Below are 22662 nucleotides of genomic sequence, written 5' to 3'. Positions count from 1 at the left end.
ACCGTCCGTACTGCCCTGTATATATAACACATGGTGGGGATAGAACCCATGACCTCAGTGCTGTGAGGCAGTAATGCTAACCATTACACCATCCGTACTGCCCCGTATATATAACACATGGTGGGAATAGAACCCATGACCTCAGTGCTGTGAGGCAGTAATGTAACCATTACACCATCCGTACTGCCCCGTATATATAACACATGGTGGGAATAGAACCCATGTCCTCAGTGCTGTGAGGCAGTAATGTAACCATTACACCATCCGTACTGCCCCGTATATATAACACATGGTGGGGATAGAACCCATGACCTCAGTGCTGTGAGGCAGTAATGTAACCATTACACCATCCGTACTGCCCCGTATATATAACACATGGTGGGAATAGAACCCATGACCTCAGTGCTGTGAGGCAGTAATGTAACCATTACACCATCCGTACTACCCCGTATATATAACACATGGTGGGGATAGAACCCATGACCTCAGTGCTGTGAGGCAGTAATATAACCATTACACCGTCCGTACTGCCCCGTATATATAACACATGGTGGGGATAGAACCCATGACCTCAGTGCTGTGAGGCAGTAATGCTAACCATTACACCGTCCGTACTGCCCCGTATATATAACACATGGTGGGGATAGAACCCATGACCTCAGTGCTGTGAGGCAGTAATGCTAACCATTACACCGTCCGTACTGCCCCGTATATATAACACATGGTGGGGATAGAACCCATGACCTCAGTGCTGTGAGGCAGTAATATAACCATTACACCGTCCGTACTGCCCTGTATATATAACACATGGTGGGGATAGAACCCATGACCTCAGTGCTGTGAGGCAGTAATGCTAACCATTACACCATCCATACTGCCCCGTATATATAACACATGGTGGGGATAGAACCCATGACCTCAGTGCTGTGAGGCAGTAATGCTAACCATTACACCGTCCGTACTGCCATGTGTGCAGGAGGGAATTCAGTCTGTAAGCTCTAATGAGACAGGAACTGAGCACATAGGGCTGCAACAATATGGCTGCCTCACATTCTGCAAAATGTGATATGCTTTACTGAGATTAACCCAGATCAATCTATTGATAAGGTTCTAAATCAACAAGGGCATGTCACTGCTGAAAGTACCTGTGTCCTAAGACACAGCCTCTCACACAAAAGACCACATTCAGATGGAGAAAGTGCAAGGGGGGGGGGGGGGGCTATGGTGGTGCACCAATGGTCTGTTTAACGGTGCTCCAAGATGTAAAACCTGCAGTCATTTGGGATACCGCACACAGGCAGCGATGGGGTCCTTCCATTCTACACAACAGGAGCATGTTGCCCCATTTTCTACTATGCCAAGACCAGAGTCTGCATCTTTTGAGTCATTATTTTGACATGATTTGCTCTAAATAATTTGGTCATAGCCCCAATTACTGATGGGAATGACATCACGCGCTTCACATCTCCCACCCGCGTGCCCCCTCCCCGTAGGGACAGCCAGGATGCAACTTTATCATCTCCTGTGGTGAAAGTAATCTAATTATTTGCACTTTTTGTTACTTATGTATATTTCTATTACAGTGATCCAGTATAGAATATAATAACTGGCATACTTCTGGGATGCTGCCTGCACTGGATCATTCAGCACGGACTGATTTGAGGTATTAACTGGGTCTAATACCACTTTTACACCAAAGCTGCCGGGTCGCACCTGACAGTTGTTCCCTTGTACACCGGCGTCCCCCAGCATTATGCCGGGTGGGTGACGCCGGTGAATTCAGGCCCTGAGCCGGCGACCGTCACCCCGCAAGCCCAGCACTGAGGTAAGCTGCTGGGCTGCCGCCAGCCTTCGTCCATGAGGTGAATGGAGGCCGCACACAGGCATCCATTCATCTCTGCTGCTGTCTTCATAGTACCTCAGACAGCAGCGGATACTGTACGCAGCCCCCGCCCAACCTCCGGACTGACCTCAGGGAGCTGCGGTCCGGAGGTTGGGGCTCCCAGATTGGAGGAAATGGGTAACCAGGGTCATCGGACCCAGGGACGGGTCCGATGACCCTGGTTACCCATTTACACAGCAGCCCCTGACTCCGGGGAAGCCCTGTGTCCGACCCTGAACATTTGCCGGGTCGGACACCTGGTAACAGGACCCGGGTTATTTTTTTTCCCCTTTTACACCAAGCCCCGGCCCGGACTGGAGCGGCAATAATCCGGGTCGCGGTTCTGGTGTAAAAGGGGTATAAGAGAAGCAGGACCCAAAGGCAAGCTACCGAAACCTCTGCACCCCATACATATAGCACTCCCCATAGTTACACCCCTGATGAATTACAACAATAATATCCACAGACAACTGACAGAAAGACTAGTGTATAATGAATGTATACGGAAGATAGAAACCTGATACTGTTTTTAAAATCGGGAATATTTTAACATGGAAGTCTGCAGATTATAGTTGCAAAATACATTCTCCCTGAGACATGTGTAAGGTATTTCAAGCAGCAATTACATTTGTATAATTATTTCTGTGTGTATGAGAGTGTGATGGCAGGACTGACGCTTCACATTCCAGGTGGATGAGAAATATGAACCTCACCCAAACATTCAGGACGATCAGAAACACTGCAAATTGCCTCTTAAGCACATAAGCTTCCTTACTCCACATGAGAGATCAGAATCAGAGGCTTCTCTGTCTGCAAGAGATTACGGTAGTTTTTGTGAGAAGCTTAAAACATATGGAATTGAGAGTACGAGAGATAAATGCATGTTACAATGAATACATGTCTGAATGGTATCTGTGCTCTGGAGATGGACACGGTACACACAGCAGTGGCATCTTGGGTAAGAAGGCCCCTCCTGATGGATTCTATGATCGCTGCCCCTATACAAATAGAGAGAGAGAGATGTGTTCATGGCCCCCGAGAGGAGGGATTGCGGGTTTTAATTACCAAGGCCCAGGCCTGATGAAGGGGCCCTGGTCCGCCGCACCTCCCCCCTCCCTCCTGGCAGAGAACTCATGCTTTCAGCACAACACACATATAACCCTTTCAGATTGACAAATCAACTCAGGTTATTGCCGTGTTAACCCAGGTTAATCTGTGGTGTGAAAGCGCCACAGACACAGGGTCAGTTTCTACTCGTTCAGATCCCAGAGAGAACAGTTAAAAATGAGCCCGTCTCCTCCTCCGCTGTGAGCCAAGACAGATGGCTTTCTCAGCCAGTCAGTGGCTGCCCTCTGATTTAAATGGAATTTTTAAAATCTGAATCCATCCCACCACTGCTTCTCTGATGCTCGGCGACTTTCTTTCAGCAGCCGGCAAGCAACAGGATGCTCCCGACCCGGTGTGCGGTCTGCACAGCGTGACTCGGTCATAGGTCATGCTGCGCAGGCCACAGGACTGCACCTCCAGCACCGGAACCCTCTCACCGCATGCAGTGACCTAAGCACCTCCAGCGTCATACCCGCCACCTGCCTCTGCACCACTGCCGCCTACCCCCCTTCACAGTTTCAGTAAAGTAAGTGGGGCACAGGGGTGCGTTTCTTTTAGGGATGCCAATTCCAGGATCCCGAGAATCCCAGGATTGAGCATTTTTCAATCCCAATTCCTGGGATTGAAAAAAACCCCAGGATTGGCATTCCTAATCTTTGTAAATGTAATAAAAAAAAGTTCAAATAAAAAGTTCCAATACTTGTTTCCTAGAAGGGCGCCCACGATTGCAAGGAAAAAAATTGCGTCGGTCGCATCGCATGCGGCCAAAAAAATCGCATGCGATTCGACCGACGCGATACCGCGATTTTACATAGGGAACAATGTTAAATGGCCCATTTGACCCCTGATTTCACATAGCGAACAATGTTAAATGATAGCCACCCTGAAGTGTGAAATGGCCCCCCCAATTGTTAACGCCACCCCACGATCAACGTCAACCCGAAGCGCAGCGAGCCCGCGAGGGGCGGCAGTACGCGTCCTCTGACCTTTTCATACCCCCACTATCCACGTCGGCGTGGAGTTGAGAATAGAAAGTGTGGCGAGCGCAGCGAGCCATCGAGCCTGAAGCGTGGCGAGCACCGCGAGGGGACGCGGAACACGCTCCCGAAGCGTGGAGAGCGCAGCGAGCCCCGCGAGGGAACACGGATTACTTAACATGTATTCCGTGTCCGCTCGCCACGCTTCGGGCTCGTATTACGCGTCCCCTTGCAGGGCTCGCCACGCTTCGGGCTCGGTGGCTCGCTGCACTCGGCACACTTTCTATTCTCAACTCCACGCCGACGTGGATAGTGGGGGTATGAAAAGGTCGGAGGACGCGTACCGCCGCCGCTCACCACGCTTCGGGTTGACGTTGATCGTGGGGTGGCGTTAACAATTGGGGGGGCCATTTCACACTTCAGGGTGGCTATTTGGGGTCTGTGGGCCATTTAACATTGTTCCCTATGTAAAATCGGTAATCACGTCGGTCGCATCGCATGCGATTTTTTGGCCGCATGCGATGCGACTGACGCGATTTACATTTTACCATGCATTTCTATGTAAAATCGCGGCCATCGCATCGGTCGCATCGCATGCCATTATAATGGCATGCGATGTACATGCGATGCCCGCTATGGGCGCCCTTCTAGGAAACAAGTACCAAAGTTTCTCCTAAATTCTGTTATACAATTGTAAGCTTAAATATACACAATATAGTAACCACTCCCCACAATAATAGTTGATTGTAATTTGACACATTTTTCTATCTTATTATATAACTGGTCTAATATCTGTGTAGGCCAAACCCTTCCCACTCCACTCTCACTGGTTGCTTGCCAGAACAAAGCTACCTGCCAACTCCCCACACATTTGTCACTGGCTGTCTGGGTACTGATATGTTAGTTGGGCGCCCACTATAGTTAGTACGTTCATACCCCCACTATCCATGTCGGCAGGGAGTTGAATTTATATAGTGTGGCGAGCGCAGCGAGCCACCGAGCCCGAAGTGTGGCAAGCGGACGCGTAAAACTGAGCAAATAGCTTAGTGGGCGCCCAACAAACATATAAGTACCGCTGTCTGACATAACCCCCTGCTTCTTCCACTCACAGCTGTCATTGGCTGCCTAACGGGACATGGGCCATTATTCAGTTTTGATCGCAGTGCAAATTTGTTCTCAGAATGGGCAAAACCATGTGCACTGCAGGTGGGGCAGATGTAACATGTGCAGAGAGAGTTGGGTACACATATGTACAATTTCATTTTTCTTGCGACCGTTCGATCGACCGAATACACGTTCGGCCGTCCAAAACATACGACCGATCTACGCGTACACATATGTACAATTTTACTTGCGACGTCCGATGTACTCCCGTCCAAACAATCGCAAGAAAAAGATTGTACCACCGTACACACTCTCCCGTTCTGGCTATTCACACGATAAAAATGAACACAACATTATCATAATGGGCTGGATTAAAAGAGCATACCAAAAAGTACATTCTTTATCTGTACTTATTATAGATATCATCGAGATTTCAGATGTCAGTGCAGAGGGGGAGAAGAACACACCATCACCTGACACGTCCAGCGACGAAAGCACAATGCAAGAAAACATGACACAAGTCCATAAATGTCTACAAGAACTAAGCGGAAAAGTCCATACAGTAGCCCAAAAAATTTCAAAAATCCAAAAAGGCGTAGCAGTAGTACACTCTTTATATGAAAAAATTTATAACGGTTTGCATTATAAAGTCAAAAAATAGTTTGTGTACTTTATTTAACATTTTTTCTCCTTCTTGGTTATTTGGAGGCCAGCAGCATGCACCTTTAAATGGTGCATGTCATGGCAAGCAGTCTCACGGCAGCAATGCATCCCATGTGAGCAGGCCGGGATGTTCCCATGTGATGCGTTGCTGCCGTGGGACCGCTTTCCACTACATACACCACCATGTTCCAATGTGTTTGATGTTTTTTGGGTGGGTGGGCGTTCCTGCTACACCTTCACGTGGCACTTATGTCATGGCAAGCACCTGTATGTGACACTCTGTTCAGGTCCGACCACCGTTTTACCTCAAATAAACAAAGTGTTCACAGTATTTTTTGTCAGTATTTCTTAATAAATGATAAGTGTTTATGCAGAACAATGAACATCACATATCTATCTATCTATCTATCTATCTATCTATCTTCTATAACTATATCTGTCAGGAATGCACACACAACGATTATTTATTTCAAAAGGAATGCACACACAACGAATATTCTTTAACAGCATGGCGCGGAAAGTACGGGGGAGAAGACTTCCTGTTGTTTACATGCTGCGCTGATGGAGGGATGACGCAGCTAGTCAACACCCACATGGGCGTGCTGCTTTTGGGAGGAATGATCGCAGGAACGGGCTGCATATCGATCGAACGTGCGTACACATGTCACTTTTCTTTCGATATGGAGCCGTCCTGTCGGAAGAATATTAAGCAGCAAAGAACCTTCGACCGACCGACCGTGGACGGCCAAGAGCGTTTTTGGCCATTTATCGATCGCAACGAAGGGATCGGGACTGCGTACACATACATACAATCGAACGGCCGTTCGTCCGCAGAACGGAAGAACGGCCCGACGATTGTACATATGTGTACCCAGCTTTAGATTTGTGTGAGTTATTTTGTTTATGTGCAGGGTAAATACTAGCTGCCTTATTTTTACACTGCAATTTAGATTTTGGTTTCAACACACCCCACACAAATCTAACTCTCTCTGCACATGTTACATCTGCCCCACCTGTAGTGCACATGGTTTTGCCCATTCTGAGAACAAATTAGTACTACGATCAGATTTGAATAAGGGCCATAGTTCGCTGCCTCCTTCCCATCATAGCTCTCACTGGTTACCTGCCAGGAGGCAGCTTTCTCCTATTACAGCTCTCACTGCTTACCTGCCAGGAGGCAGCTCTCTCCTATTACAGCTCTCACAGGTTACCTGCCAGGAGGCAGCTCTCTCCGATTACAGCTCTCACTGGTTGCCTGCCAGGAGGCAGCTCTCTCCGATTACAGCTCTCACTGGTTGCCTGCCAGGAGGCAGCTCTCTCCGATTACAGCTCTCACTGGTTACCTGCCAGGAGGCAGCTCTCTCCGATTACAGCTCTCACTGGTTACCTGCCAGGGGGCAGCTCTCTCCTATTACAGCTCTCACTGGTTTCCTGCCAGGAGGCAGCTCTCTCCTATTACAGCTCTCACTGGTTTCCTGCCAGGAGGCAGCTTTCTCCTATTACAGCTCTCACTGGTTACCTGCCAGGAGGCAGCTTTCTCCTATTACAGCTCTCACTGGTTACCTGCCAGGAGGCAGCTCTCTCCTATTACAGCTCTCACTGGTTACCTGCCAGGAGGCAGCTCTCTCCGATTACAGCTCTCACTGGTTGCCTGCCAGGAGGCAGCTCTCTCCGATTACAGCTCTCACTGGTTGCCTGCCAGGAGGCAGCTCTCTCCGATTACAGCTCTCACTGGTTGCCTGCCAGGAGGCAGCTCTCTCCGATTACAGCTCTCACTGGTTGCCTGCCAGGAGGCAGCTCTCTCCGATTACAGCTCTCACTGGTTGCCTGCCAGGAGGCAGCTCTCTCCTATTACAGCTCTCACTGGTTACCTGCCGGGGGGCAGCTCTATTCTATTACAGCTCTCACTGGTTTCCTGCCAGGAGGCAGCTCTCTCCTATTACAGCTCTCACTGGTTTCCTGCCAGGAGGCAGCTCTCTCCTATTACAGCTCTCACTGGTTACCTGCCAGGAGGCAGCTCTCTCCTATTACAGCTCTCACAGGTTACCTGCCAGGAGACAGCTCTCTCCGATTACAGCTCTCACTGGTTGCCTGCCAGGGGGCAGCTCTCTCCTATTACAGCTCTCACTGGTTACCTGCCGGGGGGGCAGCTCTCTCCTATTACAGCTCTCACTGGTTTCCTGCCAGGAGGCAGCTCTCTCCTATTACAGCTCTCACTGGTTACCTGCTAGGAGACAGCTCTCTCCTATTACAGCTCTCACTGGTTTCCTGCCAGGAGACAGCTCTCTCCTATTACAGCTCTCACTGGTTACCTGCTAGGAGACAGCTCTCTCCTATTACAGCTCTCACTGGTTTCCTGCCAGGAGACAGCTCTCTCCTATTACAGCTCTCACTGGTTACCTGCCAGGAGACAGCTCTCTTCTATTACAGCTCTCACTGGCTGCCCGACAGGATAAGAATTCCACCTCCCCTCGCAAATTAACCTAATGTTACCTTAAGATGCTCCAGACGTAACATTTGGGAGAACAGATACAAGTCTCTTTGTGTTAAGAAAAGTCTGTCTGTGCCGGCAGGTGCTGAGGGCTGATGTAGGGACAGACCACAGCTCACAACCTGGTTACATACATTTTTAATGAATCATTACTTACTGCAAATAATCTGGACCTGGTTCATCGGTGGAGGCAATGCTGATGTTTGTGCGTGTGAGTGATATTTTGGACTGCACATGCGCACTGTGCACACACAACCTTTGATTACTGATGGTGGCTGCAGTGAGAAATGACTGAGCATTTGGAAGGCATCAGGGGAGGTATAGCTGTATGCAGACCGCTTTGGGAGCGCAGTTACAATGGCTCTGGCGGCTAGATTTTGTTTGACATTCTGAGCAACCACAGTTCAGATGATCGATGGTGCGACCGATATGCTGCCATTAGTGTTCCTTTGTACACATGCGGCACATTATAGATGTCGCCGGTGGTTCCTCAGTTGCAGCATGTTTACCATATTTTCACAAATCCACTGAAATTGCATTTGTGACTAGATTTCTGTTGGGTCTGGTTAATAGATCTACGGGGACTAGATAGACTGTCAATAGGTATACCCCAAAATGTCGACATGCAAAAGGTCGACAGGGTCAAATTATCAAAAGGATAAAATGACGACATTAAAAGACATAAGCCAGACGAGCATAGTGAGCTATGCAAGGGCACGCGATAACTAAATTGGGGTCCATGTCAACAGTTGTCGACATTGACACAAAAAATCATGTCAAACTTTCCATATGTCTACCTTTTTGTATGTTGACCTTTTGACCACGCATTTTTCTCAGACTTGAACATGCCAAGAAATATAAATTGTTTAATTATAATTGTTCAAGTGGTAAAAGTAAAATAGGGGTCTATTTATTGAAGGGTAAAAACAGATGGAGATCAATGCTAAAAATAAATAAATGAAAAAATGCTTTGAATAATACATATACACAGTATAGCAATCACCTATATACAGTATATCTATAGTGTTTGTGTGTCTCCGAAACACTGCCATCTGTTGGCAGCGAGTGAAACTACATCTCTCTCACACATGCACAAACACAGAGGCAATCACAAGGTAGCAGACAAGCTTTCCAGACATTTGCTTCGAGCGGGCTTACGTGTACTAATATAAGTATGTTGTGTTTGTTTGTTTCACGTTGGCACAAAACCTACTCATGACGACTGCGTTATCTTGCAGTGAAAACTCCTAGAAATAACCTGCACTTTGTTTCATCTCAATACGTCAAGTTAAATCTGAGCAATAACAAAATGTATCGGCATCATCAATGCTAGAGATTACGTCAAACATGTGATCTTTGCACCCGAGAAAAAAACAGGTTAACATTTTTGATGGTGGAGAGACTTCCAGGGTAGATGAGAGCGAACACTGTTGCGAATGAATCCCAGAACTGACTGAAGAAGACACAGCTAAAAGATGCAAATTTTTATAATTTAGCTCCAGCCCCTACCAATGAATCACGTTTGGGGGTCAGGACTAAGTGATGTACCACCTGGCCCCACCCCCTGCCCTGGCTATCTTCGTGCTCCAATGTAGGCAAGTATGGAGACATACGATTTTTAGAGTAGTCAACCCTAATCCTCCCTCTAGTGCAGTGGTTCCCAACCCCTGTACCCCCAACAGTTCATGTTTCCCTTGTCACTTGTGGATTTGTAAAATGGGATAATTGATCATAAACAGTGCTCAGATTGGGTGACTTGGAAAACCTGAGCTAATACGGGAACTTGATGACCGAGGTTGGGAACCACTGCCTTAGTATCTAACTCTGACCACTTACCTTCAGGATCCTGCTCTCAGTATTCTGTCCGGATTGACTAATAAAACACACTTCAAGGGTGCATCAGGGGTGAAATGTTTCAGTGCCGTTTAATATGTCACACTTTGTCAGGTTCCAGGTGCTGAAAAGCGGTGGTTCGTCAAGCAGCTACTAAAAAATAGGGAGTAAATCCCTGAGAAACTAAAAATAAGGGTAAGGAAGTAGCACTGAGAACACCAATGAAGAATTGAAAGATGATTTAATAATACATATAAAAACACATGAAGCACATGGCACCTTTGGCAATGCTGTACCTGGTTACAGTGAAACGCGTTAGCAACTGAGAGCCTGAACATTATACCGGCATCCCAGCAAGCTCACTACTGTGCTTTAAATTGGATCCGGACCATCCGGCACATTGGCTCTTTCCACATCGACCTGTGTCTTTCTCGTCACACCACCATAATTGAAGATACTTCTGCTTTGCATTCTGAATTGGAGGAATTCCTGCAGTGGTCAAACTTGTGGTAACTATAATATACCATTCTACAGGGAATTCATTTATTAGACACTACGGTACTTATGAGTTATCCGGGCGCCCGATTTCTAAATCGGGTCGGATCGGGCACATCGCATCGCATGCGACCATCGGATGCGATGCGATGCGATGACCCGATTTTTCCATAGGAATCAATGTTAAAATGGACAGAGTCCATTTTAACATGGAATTCAATGGGAAAAAGGGGTCCTTTTCATACCCCTACTATCCAAGTGGGCATGGAGTTGGATATAAACCTGTGGCGAGCGTAGCGAGCCACCGAGCCCGAAGCGTGGCGAGCGTAGCGAGCCCCGCGAGGGGACATAGAATACCGTCCCCTCGCGGGGCTCGCTTCGCTCGCCACGCTTCGGGCTCGGTGGCTCGCTACGCTCGCCACAGGTTTATATCCAACTCCATGCCCACTTGGATAGTAGGGGTATGAAGAGGACCCCTTTTTCCCATTGAATTCCATGTTAAAATGGACTCTGTCCATTTTAACATTGATTCCTATGGAAAAATCGGGTCATCGCATCCGATGGTCGCATGCGATGCGATGCGATGCGATATCGCATCGCATCGCATCTGATTGTATGCCTTAACTTAAGGCATACAATCAAAAAATCGGGCGCCCGGATAACTCATAAGTACCGACACTACCTGTGGATCCTTAATATTGGCGATACTTAGAGCAGATCATTTTTGAGCATAAGTGAATTTGATATTGTTGCCAAAGGCCATGAGTTTTTATTTGTAAATTTCTATGTATTATTATTATTATTATTTTTATTATATGCCCTTTTAATTCTTCATGGTGTTTTTAGCGCTACTCCCTTTCCCTTTTTAATCCTGGAAAGTGCACCTGATGTCATCTTAGAGTGTTTTTTATCAGTCGCTTAGAGTCGCTTAGTAGGGGTATACATAATAGTAAAGTCCCTACTAAGCATAGCATATGTCTGCTGCCTTTCTGTTCATTCAGCTAATCTGGATTGTGATGCAGTATTCACCTTTTTTAGAGCATTTGTCGAGGAATGTTTATATGGAACATATGACAAAGGATCTGTGCAGTGCTGACTTTAGTAACAATGACAACTTCAGTAAGAGAAGAATGGTAGTGCTCTACAGTGCACGCAATGGACAAGACTGGCACTGTAGTATCTTTGGTCTCATGGAAAGTTTCAGACTACAGGAAACAATAAGCTAATCCTTCACTTTTACCCCTGTTCCCATCTCTCTTTAATGCTTATCCTTCATCTGCTTCCACAAGTCATCAGTAATATAGGAAAGTCATTCCCATGAGTGCCTCTGCCCCCTACATCCCCAAGTATGTCCTTGAACACCCTCCCCATGAGTGCCTCTTCCTCTTACTATATCTTCCTATGTGCACATACAGTATCATTTCTTCTCCTGCATTGTGAATCTGTCTGTTGGAGCCTCGACATGTCTTTTTTTGAGGAGCTCTTTAATTATATCTTCAATATTGTATTGTAATACTCTGCCGAGAGAGTACATATAAATTAAAAATTGCTCAATGAATAATATAAAAATACAAAAATAGATTCTAGACAAAATAAGAAATAAATAAAAAATAGAAAATAAGGTAAAATTAAATACAAAGATACAAGAGTGGTAAATAAGACCTGTTGATTTCAATGCTATTAACCAGTATTTTCAAATGTGACAAAATTATTGCAAATACAGGACTTGATTTAGCAAGGCTCGCTAAGCATGGGTCGTTCGCTGCTTAGCGAGCCCTGAAATACTGTCCGCCACCCGGCCAACATAACAACCCCCCTTTAGGGTTAACAAACCCTCCTCCAACCCCTAGGGTTAACAACACCCCCTCCCCCTTTCCCATGCAGCCGGTACCTCCTGCCGCCGGCGCTTCTGTCGGGTCCCGGCTCTCCCGGCTCCTGCAGCATATAAAAAGTGACACTCAGAAAATGGCTGCCCCCATAATGCAGACAGTTTTTGAGAATGCTAGAGGAGGCGGCGGCCTCCACCACCAGAATTCACTGTAGGGATGGTATTGTCCTGGTAATGAGCGGTGCCTGGTTTCTTCCAAACATGACCCTGGCCTTCACACCAAAGAGTTACATTTTTGTCTTCTCAGACAGAGATTTTTGTTTCTCATGGTCTTAGAGTCATTCAGGTGCATTTTGGCAAACTCCAGATGGGCTGCGATGTGCTATTTACTAAAGAGTGGCTTCCGTCTGGCCACTCTAACATACAGGCCTGATTGGTGGATTGCTACAGAGATGGTTGTCCTTCTGGAAGGTTCTCCTCTCTCCACAGAGGAATGCTGTAGCTCTGACAGAGACAATTATGTTCTCGGTCACCTCCCTGATTAGGGCCCTTCATCCCTGATCCTCCAGTTTCAATGGCTGGCCAGTTCTAAGAACAGTCCTGGTGGTTCCAAACTTCTTTAATTTACGGATGATAGGGCCATAGTACTCATAGGGTCCTTCAATGCAGCAGATATATCTCTGTACCCTTCCCCAGATTTGTACATCGAGACAATCCTGTTTCGGAGGTCTACAGACAATTCCTTTCACTTCATGTTTCTGTGCTCTGACATGCACTGTCACGTGTGGGACCTTATATAGGCAGGTGTGGGCCTTTCCAATCATATCCAGTCAACCGAATTTACCACAGGTGGACTCCAATAAAGCTGTAGGAACATCTCAAGGATGATCAGTGGAGCAGGATACATGGCAAAGGAGAAAAAAAGAGAAGGGTATGTGGAGCGCTTGGAAATGGATATAGTTTATGGATGGGTTGATATATGAAGTATAATAAAAAATAAAAATAAAAATAACTAAAAGGTCAATAGGGTATAACAATTCATATACATTTATTGAAACACTAAAAAATATGAGTGAATAAAATAATGCACCTTATAACGTACAATTAGTAGACAGTAGTAAGTAAAAAAGACTAAAAAATAATGTCTAATAGAGGAATAAAAGAAGGACTGAGCCTTATACTTAGAGCGTTCTCCCCTTAGTCCAGTCACTGGATCGATATATCCTCCTTAATGGTTGGAAGTTTTAATATGGTGGGTGTCCATAAACCATGCTGGGATAAGCGTAGCCACTGTTCTGTAGGAATTGTCGCCTCTGTAGTTGTAATAACAGGTATCCGTAGGCTAGTGGTAGGTTTCCCAATAATAAGATGGTGGTGGTGTCCCGGAATTCTTCCTTTCAATACTAGTAAAAACGATATAGCATAGAAATTGGAGGTGTATATCGGATGGTAATAGTGTAGGGAGTGTCCCGCAATAGGCTCTTAGGTCCAAGATATGAGTACTCCTGACGCGTTTCGTCACCTATAATGGTGACTTTTTCAAAGGACCTACACTATTACCAGCCGATATACACCTCCAATTTCTATGCTATACCGTTTTTACTAGTATTGGAAGGAAGAATTCCGGGACACCACCACCATCTTATTATTGGGAAACCTACCACTAGCCTACGGATACCTGTTATTACAACTACAGAGGCGACAATTCCTGAAGAACAGTGGCTACGCTTATCCCAGCATGGTTTATGGACACCCACCATATTAAAACTTCCAACCATTTAGGAGGATATATTGATCCAGTGACTGGACTAAGGGGAGAACGCTCTAAGTATAAGGCTCAGTCCTAATTCTTTTATTCCTCTATTAGACATTATTTTTTAGTCTTTTTTACTTACTACTGTCTACTAATTGTACGTTATAAGGTGCATTATTTTATTCACTCATATTTTTTAGTGTTTCAATAAATGTATATGAATTGTTATACCCTATTGACCTTTTAGTTATTTTTATTTTTATTATACTTCATATATCAACCCATCCATAAACTATATCCATTTCCAAGCGCTCCACATACCCTTCTCTTTTTTTCTACATTTATCTCTAGGAATTGACATTCCTTGGTGTGAGCAGCTGGTACCACATACACCCCATTTTTCTGGCGCCCACTTCTTACCTTGTGTAAGAAAATCCCTTTGTCTTTTTTTTACATGGCAAAGGATGTGATTTCCCCAGTAAAACTTTTACCCTAAAAAAATTAGAAAAAATGCGTTCTGAAAACTTTGGATAAGGGATAATTTGGATAAGGGATACTCAACCTGTACCCCTACTACTACTACTCATCATCGTCCATCTTTTTGCATTATCATATTGCGATTAATATATATATACAGTGCATCCGGAAAGTATTCACAGCACATCACCTTTTCCACATTTTGTTATGTTACAGCCTCATTACAAAATAAAATAAATTATTTGTTTCCCTCAAAATTTTAACTTTTTATTTTTAATAAATTTGTAAATATCTCCCCCAAAAAACTGTAAAGCTGTGTACACACGGGGGCGATAGGGGCTGAAATCGCTGGAAATATGGTCGCAGGCGACCATATTGCCAGTGATGGGAGTGTGCCCCTGCGATAAATCGCCGGGTGCGCGCTCCCGTTTTCAGCCCCGTTCTAATCTCTGGTCGCAGGAGCTGCCAGCAGCAGGTTCCCTTTCATCAGCCACCATCTCTGGTCGCTGATGAAAAGGAGAAACTGAGCAATATATCTCCCCAGTGTGTACGGGGCTTTAGGCTGTGGGGGCAGGGGTTAGGCTGTGGGGAGGGAGGGCTAGACAGAGGGCTAGGAGGTTAGACACTAGCAGGGAGGGTTATGGTTAAGGCATTAGCGGGAGTTAGGCTGTGGGGGCTGGGGCTGTGGGGAGGGAGGGCTAGACAGTGGGCTAGGAGGTTAGGCACTAGCAAGAAGGGTTATGGTTTAGGTATTAGCGGGAGTTAGGCTGTGGGGGCTGGGGCTGTGGGGAGGGAAGGCTAGACAGTGGGCTAGGAGGTTAGACACTAGCAGGGAGGGTTATGGTTTAGGCATTAGCGGGAGTTAGGCTGTGGGGGCTGGGGCTGTGGGGAGGGAAGGCTAGACAGTGGGCTAGGAGGTTAGGCACTAGCAGGGAGGGTTATGGTTTAGGCATTAGCGGGAGTTAGGCTGTGGGGGCTGGGGCTGTGGGGAGGGAAGGCTAGACAGTGGGCTAGGAGGTTAGGCACTAGCAGGGAGGGTTATGGTTAGGTTGTAGCAGGGGAGGGTTAGGGGAGTGCAGGGGCCAGGTACATATATTTACCTGACCGGATTCCCTGCATGGCAATGCCAGCGTCAGTATTCTAACCACTGTCTTTCCCACCACCGGTCATCCATATGTATTCTATACATTGTATGGGGACTGCGGTATACTGTGCATTGTTGTGACATAGGGGAGATATCTGCAATTTCTCGTACTGATGATTTTGTGCTATTTATGTGATTGAAGAGCTTGATAATTAGGTCACTATGTACTTCCTACTGTAAGTCCTGCCTGCCAGTCACAGGCACACAAAGCAGCCCATAAAATAAGTACAATGCACACCATAGACGGGCACCAGAAATGTAGGGGCATGGCTTCATGGGGAAGGGGCATCGTCACGTAATAGTACCAATTCGCATTACACTACACAGTGTCACTTGTACATACTGCACCAGGAAGAGCACACATTGGCCCTTATTCAGGTTCATTCAGTCCCCACTGCGCATGTGCAGCCGCTGTGTGCGAGATTATTTGCTGGTGCTCGCACACATCGGGTCATGGGTTTGCAGGCTAGGGCAGTAGTTCCCAAACTTTTTTGAATTACGGCACCCTTGCTCATCAAAACAATTTCACGGCAACCCTAGGCCAAATGTTAATTATTGATAATTTCAGAAATAAAATATTAAATTAAGTAAATTGTGTTTATATGTCATCCTTAGGGTCAGTTACATGGTAAGAGACAGGATTTGCTACTGTTTGTGCATGTTATCATTGACAGCACTGGTTTCACCTGTGATATTGATCATAAATAATTTCAATTGGATCTGGACCACCAACTCGGGGCACCCCTGCAAGTGTCCTGAGGCACCCCAGGGTGCCACGGCACACAGTTTGGGAACCACTGGGCTAGGGTATTCACCCATAGGAACGCCCAGTGTTGGCGTTGTCATGGTTATTCCCGATGACGCGGGTACAGGAGGCGGGCATCTGATGTCAGCAGATGTCAGATGACCGCCCGCTTCCTGTACAGGCACTCGCAGATGTAAGACACCAGAGAGGTGTCTTACATCTGCTAACGCTTGAAAAATCATTCGATGGTCCACGACTATCGAATGACTTTGTGTCCAAATGCAAGGCTGTGAATGAATAAGTATGCAATCCTTCATTCACATGCCTGCGGGTAATAGCACTGTGCAAGGGGGGGGGGGGCGGCTGTGCATGCGGCGGGCAGTGACTGGGGTGTGTGGAAATTGCTATCCTAAAAATACCCAGGATTATTTTTTATGCCACTAAATTCTTCCCATTTTTCTGTTTACAATGTTTGCAGGAGAACTAGGAGAACGTTGTGTTCTCAGGTCATACAGAATGCCTGCAAGCTAAACCTTACCTGGTTTAAATAATTCTATGAAAATACAGGGTTAAAATAGACGAGTAACACTATTTGCTGGGGTTATCTATGTCCTATTAGAGATGCTGTTTGCACACAGAGGTGGCTCTGTTTAGAGGACATTGATTGGTCAAGCAGCTCCATGCCCTGTGTCTGTTCTAGCGTACAATGCACCCACAAGTTCTGAAGAAACACATGAATGTATGATGGCTATTCATACAGCACCCAGCCCTCGGTACATCAGAGCTGCTCTAATTTACACCCACAATTAACTAGCAGCATCGTTCATCGGTCCTGTTTAAGATTTGTATTTTATTAGAAAGACATTTGTGTCTATTAAATAGATTTTACCCATTAAAAAATAGCGATAACATCATCTCAGGGTGCAGAACATAGTCACATGATGCAACCAGTGGTGCCGAGAGGTATGAGGGGGGGGGGGGGGGGTACTAATTGTCTGGGCCCACCGAAGCCCCCATTACCGGATAGCTCTTCTCTACCCAGCACATACTGCTGTGTGCTCAGCTGCAGGGTGCTCAGAGAGGTGCTTATAGTGCTATTTTTGTTGTATTCTATTCTAAGGGTGCATGACCATGTCTCCCACGATTAGCCCACACCCCATGAAAAGTACCTGGGCCCAACCAGGCTCTCCAATGCCCTGCATACAACTTGACATAGCATGGACAGCAAGCTTCCATATCTGTACGTCAATCCTTACCAACCGTAACACCAAACAAAGGGCCTACTTCAGCATGGGTCACTAATCCGAGAATTCACAGCGGAATGCGAAGAGAAAGCCGCTGCCCAGACAGAAATACAAACACACCCGCTGCATAATTGCTACAGAAATGCGATCACTAATCGCCATCCATTCACAAATCCAATCCATACGCAATTCCCAAAACATCAAAGAAACTTTGGCCCTTATTCTGGTTGGTGCGGTCGAGCCGCATATGCGGCTCCGACCGCACCAGACGTATCCCCGCCCACACTACGGATCGCCACGGCCGTCCGTACACGGACGGCTGGCGATCCGCACGAAAATGGTGGAGGCGTACGCCTCCACCATGGTGGGAGCTGCCCCCTGCATTCGATGGTCGACGACCATCGAAGGCAGGGCCGCACGCCGCGGCAGCTCCCGCAAGCTGAGACCACACGGACAATCGTCCGTGTGGTAGCTTGTATGGGGGCTGAAAGCTGACATCCGCCGACGTCAGCTTTCCGCCCCCATGAGTGGCGTCATGCCCTCATTACCATGCGTACGCCCCGCGTTTGCATGGGAACGCCCATGAAACGCGGGGCGTACACATAGGGAAATGAGGGGATGAAGCCCCTCACGCCCCTATACGCCCCCTTTGCGGCGGACGAAATCCGTCTGCGGCGAAGGGGGCTGCACATGCGCAGATTGACCTCTGCGCATGTGCAGAAGAAAAACATCGGCGGTACGGCCGCACGCTATCTGTGCAGTTGTGAGTACAGTAGGTCTGAGGCTTCCACTAATCTGTGACTGAGACAGGGTGGTCATCACTGACATCACAGACCCTCCTGAAACAGGCCTAGGCACATCTGCATTTTATCAATAAACCCAGAAAATGGAAGGTTTCCACCCCCAAACACCAGCTTACTGTCAGTCAAGTACAGGACACATTGCATTTATAATCCATAAGCAAGACAAATACGTATATTAATGAATCATTCATAAGCCCTGTACACATGCATCGATTTTTCCCGATTTTCGATTCGATTTTGCTTATAGAAGCAAAATCGAATCCTAAACTAAATCGAATGGTTTTTGTGTCACTTTCGATCTACATTCGATTCGCTCCCGTTGTCACAAAAAATCTACTGTGCAGCCAAGAAAATATCGAATTCGATCTAGTAAATCGAATGTGTACAATGTACCATGAATGTATATCGAATTCCATATCTAATGCAAAAGTAGAGATCTAACGCCAAATCGAATGGAAAGATCTAATGCCAGATCTAATAGAAAATCAAATCTAACATCGAATCAAAAGCAAAACTATGTATGTGTACAGGGCTTTCGCAGTGGCAGTTCCTACAGCCCATAGGCAAAATCTGCTGCTGATTCATAGATGTATCAGCACAGCCAAAGGCCTCTATATATATATATATATATATATATATATATATATATATATATATATCTGAAACTATATTGGCACATCTGGCTGTATGTACAGACAGTCCGCTGTCCGTCCATACACTTACTGCAAGGGCTGACATCCCAGCTGACATCAGGATGACACATCGAGCGGCCAATCAGCAAGTGTATATGCCTACCTGCATACGCTGCTCTGTCCCAGCTACTGTATGATGTTAAATTACAAACTCTAAGCCGGTTAAGAGACAGTTACACTGAATGATTGATTATGGCCCTTATTCTGGTTCACTTGCAAAGGTAAATGCCTTCTCAAATGTACAAAACCATGTGCACTGCAGGTGGGGCAGATGTAACATGTGCAGAGAGAGTTAGATTTGGGTGAGTTATTTTGTTTCTGTGCAGGGTAAATACTGGCTGCTTTATTTTTACACTGCAATATAGACATCACTTTGAAGAAAAACCACACCCAAATCTAATTATCTCTGCACAAGTAACATCTGCCCCCCCTGCAGTGCACATGGTTTTGTCCATTTGAGAAGGATTGTGCCTTTGTGAGTGAACCAGAATAAGGACCTATATGTACGTTTCTCAAGGTTCAGCAGAAATGTAGTATATCTCGTAATACAGTTTATGACGTATCATTGTATTACTTAGGGGTCCAGACTGCAACCATGATCTAAATGTGTTTGGATAAAATCCCTTAAGAAACGTCACGATTTAACCCCAGTGGTATAAAAGCCGTAATGTCATATATATTGTGCAATTCTTCCAACAAAATAAAGTGGGCACTATACAGCCTCTATAATGTAAACTCCGTGGAGCAGGACCCACTTCCCTCTGTTCCATACCTCCCAACCTGACCCTCTCCAGGAGGACACAATGCTCCGCTTCCACTTCCCTCTTGATGTATGATTACCATCACCTGCGTTGAAACTCCTTTCTTATCAATTAACCTGTTCAACACAGGTGATGGCAATCATACATCAAGAGGGAAGTGTAGGAGCAGAGCATTGTGTCCTCCTGGAGAGGGGCATGCTGGGAGGTATGATGTTCTCACAGCCCTATTCTTGCATTTCAATTACAGCTCTCCAAAGGCCAGATGTACTAAGCTTGAAAGTGATAAAATGCAGAGTGATAAACCACGAACCAATCAGCTCCTACCTGTCAACATGCAGACTGTTTCTCTGCTTCCCTACATCCCAGCTGTACTGTGTACTAAGCATTGTGCTGCTGTTACCTGTGCTCATCTCTACAACTAGGGTTACTAACTCATCCCTTTAATCCGGGACACATATTAATTACACAGGTTCTGTGGTAACCCTACTACAACTGACATCTGCCCCTGGAAACATGCAGACTGCTCCTCTGCTTCCCTGCATCCCAGCTGTACTGTGTACTAAGCATTGTGCTGCTGTTACCTGTGCTCATCTCTACAACTAGGGTTACTAACTCATCCCTTTAATCCGGGACACATATTAATTACACAGGTTCTGTGGTAACCCTACTACAACTGACATCTGCCCCTGGAAACATGCAGACTGCTCCTCTGCTTCCCTGCATCCCAGCTGTATTGTGTACTCAGCAATGTGCTGCTATTACCTGTGCTGTTGTAGTGTCTCAGTCACTGTAATGTTCTGTGTCCCCTGTATTGTACTAATATGTGCCCTATGTACAGCGCTGCCATAGGTAGTACACAGACACATCCTCTGCTTCCCTACATCCCAGCTGTATTGTGTACTGAGCATTGTGCTGCTGTTACCTGTGCTCATCTCTACCACTGACACCTGCCCCTGGTAACATGCAGACTGTTCCTCTGCTTCACTACATCCCAGCTGTATTGTGTTATAAGTGCTGCTGTTAACTGTGCTAATCTCTAGCACTGACACCTGCCCCTGGTAACATGCGGACTGCTCCTCTGCTTCCCTGCATCCCAGCTGTATTGTGTACTAAGCATTGTGCTGCTGTTACCTGTGCTCATCTCTACCACTGACACCCGCCCCTGGTAACATGCAGACTGCTCCTCTGCTTCCCTACATCCCAGCTGTATTGTGTACTAAGTGCTGCTGTTACCTGTGCCCATCTCTACCACTGAGACCTGCTCCTGGTAACATGCAGACTGCTCCTCTGCTTCCCTACATCCCAGCTGTATTGTGTACTAAGCATTGTGCTGCTGTTACCTGGGCTCATCTCTACCACTGACACCTGCTCCTGGTAACATGTAGACTGCTCCTCTGCTTCCCTAGATCCCAGCTGTATTGTGTACTAAGCATTGTGCTGCTGTTACCTGGGTTCATCTCTACCACTGACACCTGCTCCTGGTAACATGTAGACTGCTCCTCTGCTTCCCTACATCCCAGCTGTATTGTGTACTAAGTGCTGCTGTTACCTGTGCTCATCTCTACCACTGACACCTGCCCCTGGTAATATGCAGATTGCGCCTCTGCTTCCCTAAATCCCAGCTGTATTGTGTACTAAGTGCTGCTGTTACCTGTGCCCATCTCTACCACTGACACCTGCCCCTGGTAACATGCAGACTGCTCCTCTGCTTCCCTACATCCCAGCTGTATTGTGTACTAAGTGCTGCTGTTACCTGTGCCCATCTCTACCACTGAGACCTGCTCCTGGTAACATGCAGACTGCTCCTCTGCTTCCCTACATCCCAGCTGTATTGTGTACTAAGTGCTGCTGTTACCTGTGCCCATCTCTACCACTGAGACCTGCTCCTGGCAACATGCAGACTGCTCCTCTGCTTCCCTACATCCCAGCTGTATTGTGTACTAAGTGCTGCTGTTACCTGTGCTCATCTCTACCACTGACACCTGCCCCTGGTAACATGCAGACTGCTCCTCTGCTTCCCTACATCCCAGCTGTATTGTGTACTAAGTGCTGCTGTTACCTGTGCTCATCTCTACCACTGACACCTGCCCCTGGTAACATGCAGACTGCTCCTCTGCTTCCCTACATCCTAGCTGTATTGTGTACTAAGTGCTGCTGTTATCTGTGCTCATCTCTACCACTGACACCTACCCCAGGTAACATGCAGACGGCTCCTCTGCTTCTTTACATCCCAGCTGTATTATGTACTAAGTGCTGCTGTTACCTGTGTTCATCTCTACCACTGACACCTGTCCATGTTAACATGAAGACTGCTTCTCTGCTTCCCTACAGATGTATTGTCTACTAAGTGCTGCTGTTACCTGTGCTCATCTCTACCACTGACACCTGCCCCTGACAGTACAGAGGCAAAAGGAGGGGTGGTTATCCGCACAGGATCCTCATTAGTTTAGAGAAAAGGAGGACCCCCCTAAATATTGATTGATGCGGTATCAACCAACAATCCGACTTGACGGGAGGTGTGCCACCACTAGACAAAAATAGGGTAATCTTGCAAAAGAGAGAGAAAGAAGTTTGTCTTTGACGGGTGCACCTAAGGGTCTTTGTTAAAATATAACCTTTAATAGTCTAATAAAAATTATTGAAATATGACAAACACACATGTA

At 46.5% G+C, this 22662-nt stretch overlaps 1 long non-coding RNA gene across 1 annotated transcript; it reads left to right on the top strand.

The window, feature by feature from the left end:
- The first annotated feature begins 1582 nt into the window (after positions 1-1582).
- On the top strand, positions 1583-6069 carry LOC146046001 (uncharacterized). Its single transcript, XR_014465715.1, has 3 exons — positions 1583-1663; positions 3310-3515; positions 5490-6069. It is a non-coding gene; the product is annotated as an uncharacterized LOC146046001 (long non-coding RNA).
- Positions 6070-22662: the final 16593 nt, after the last annotated feature.

This window comes from Crinia signifera, chromosome 11 (genome assembly GCF_055691185.1).
Source record: "Crinia signifera chromosome 11, ASM5569118v1, whole genome shotgun sequence".
NCBI lineage: Eukaryota > Metazoa > Chordata > Amphibia > Anura > Myobatrachidae > Crinia > Crinia signifera.
This window is presented reverse-complemented; position numbering and strand designations above follow the sequence as displayed.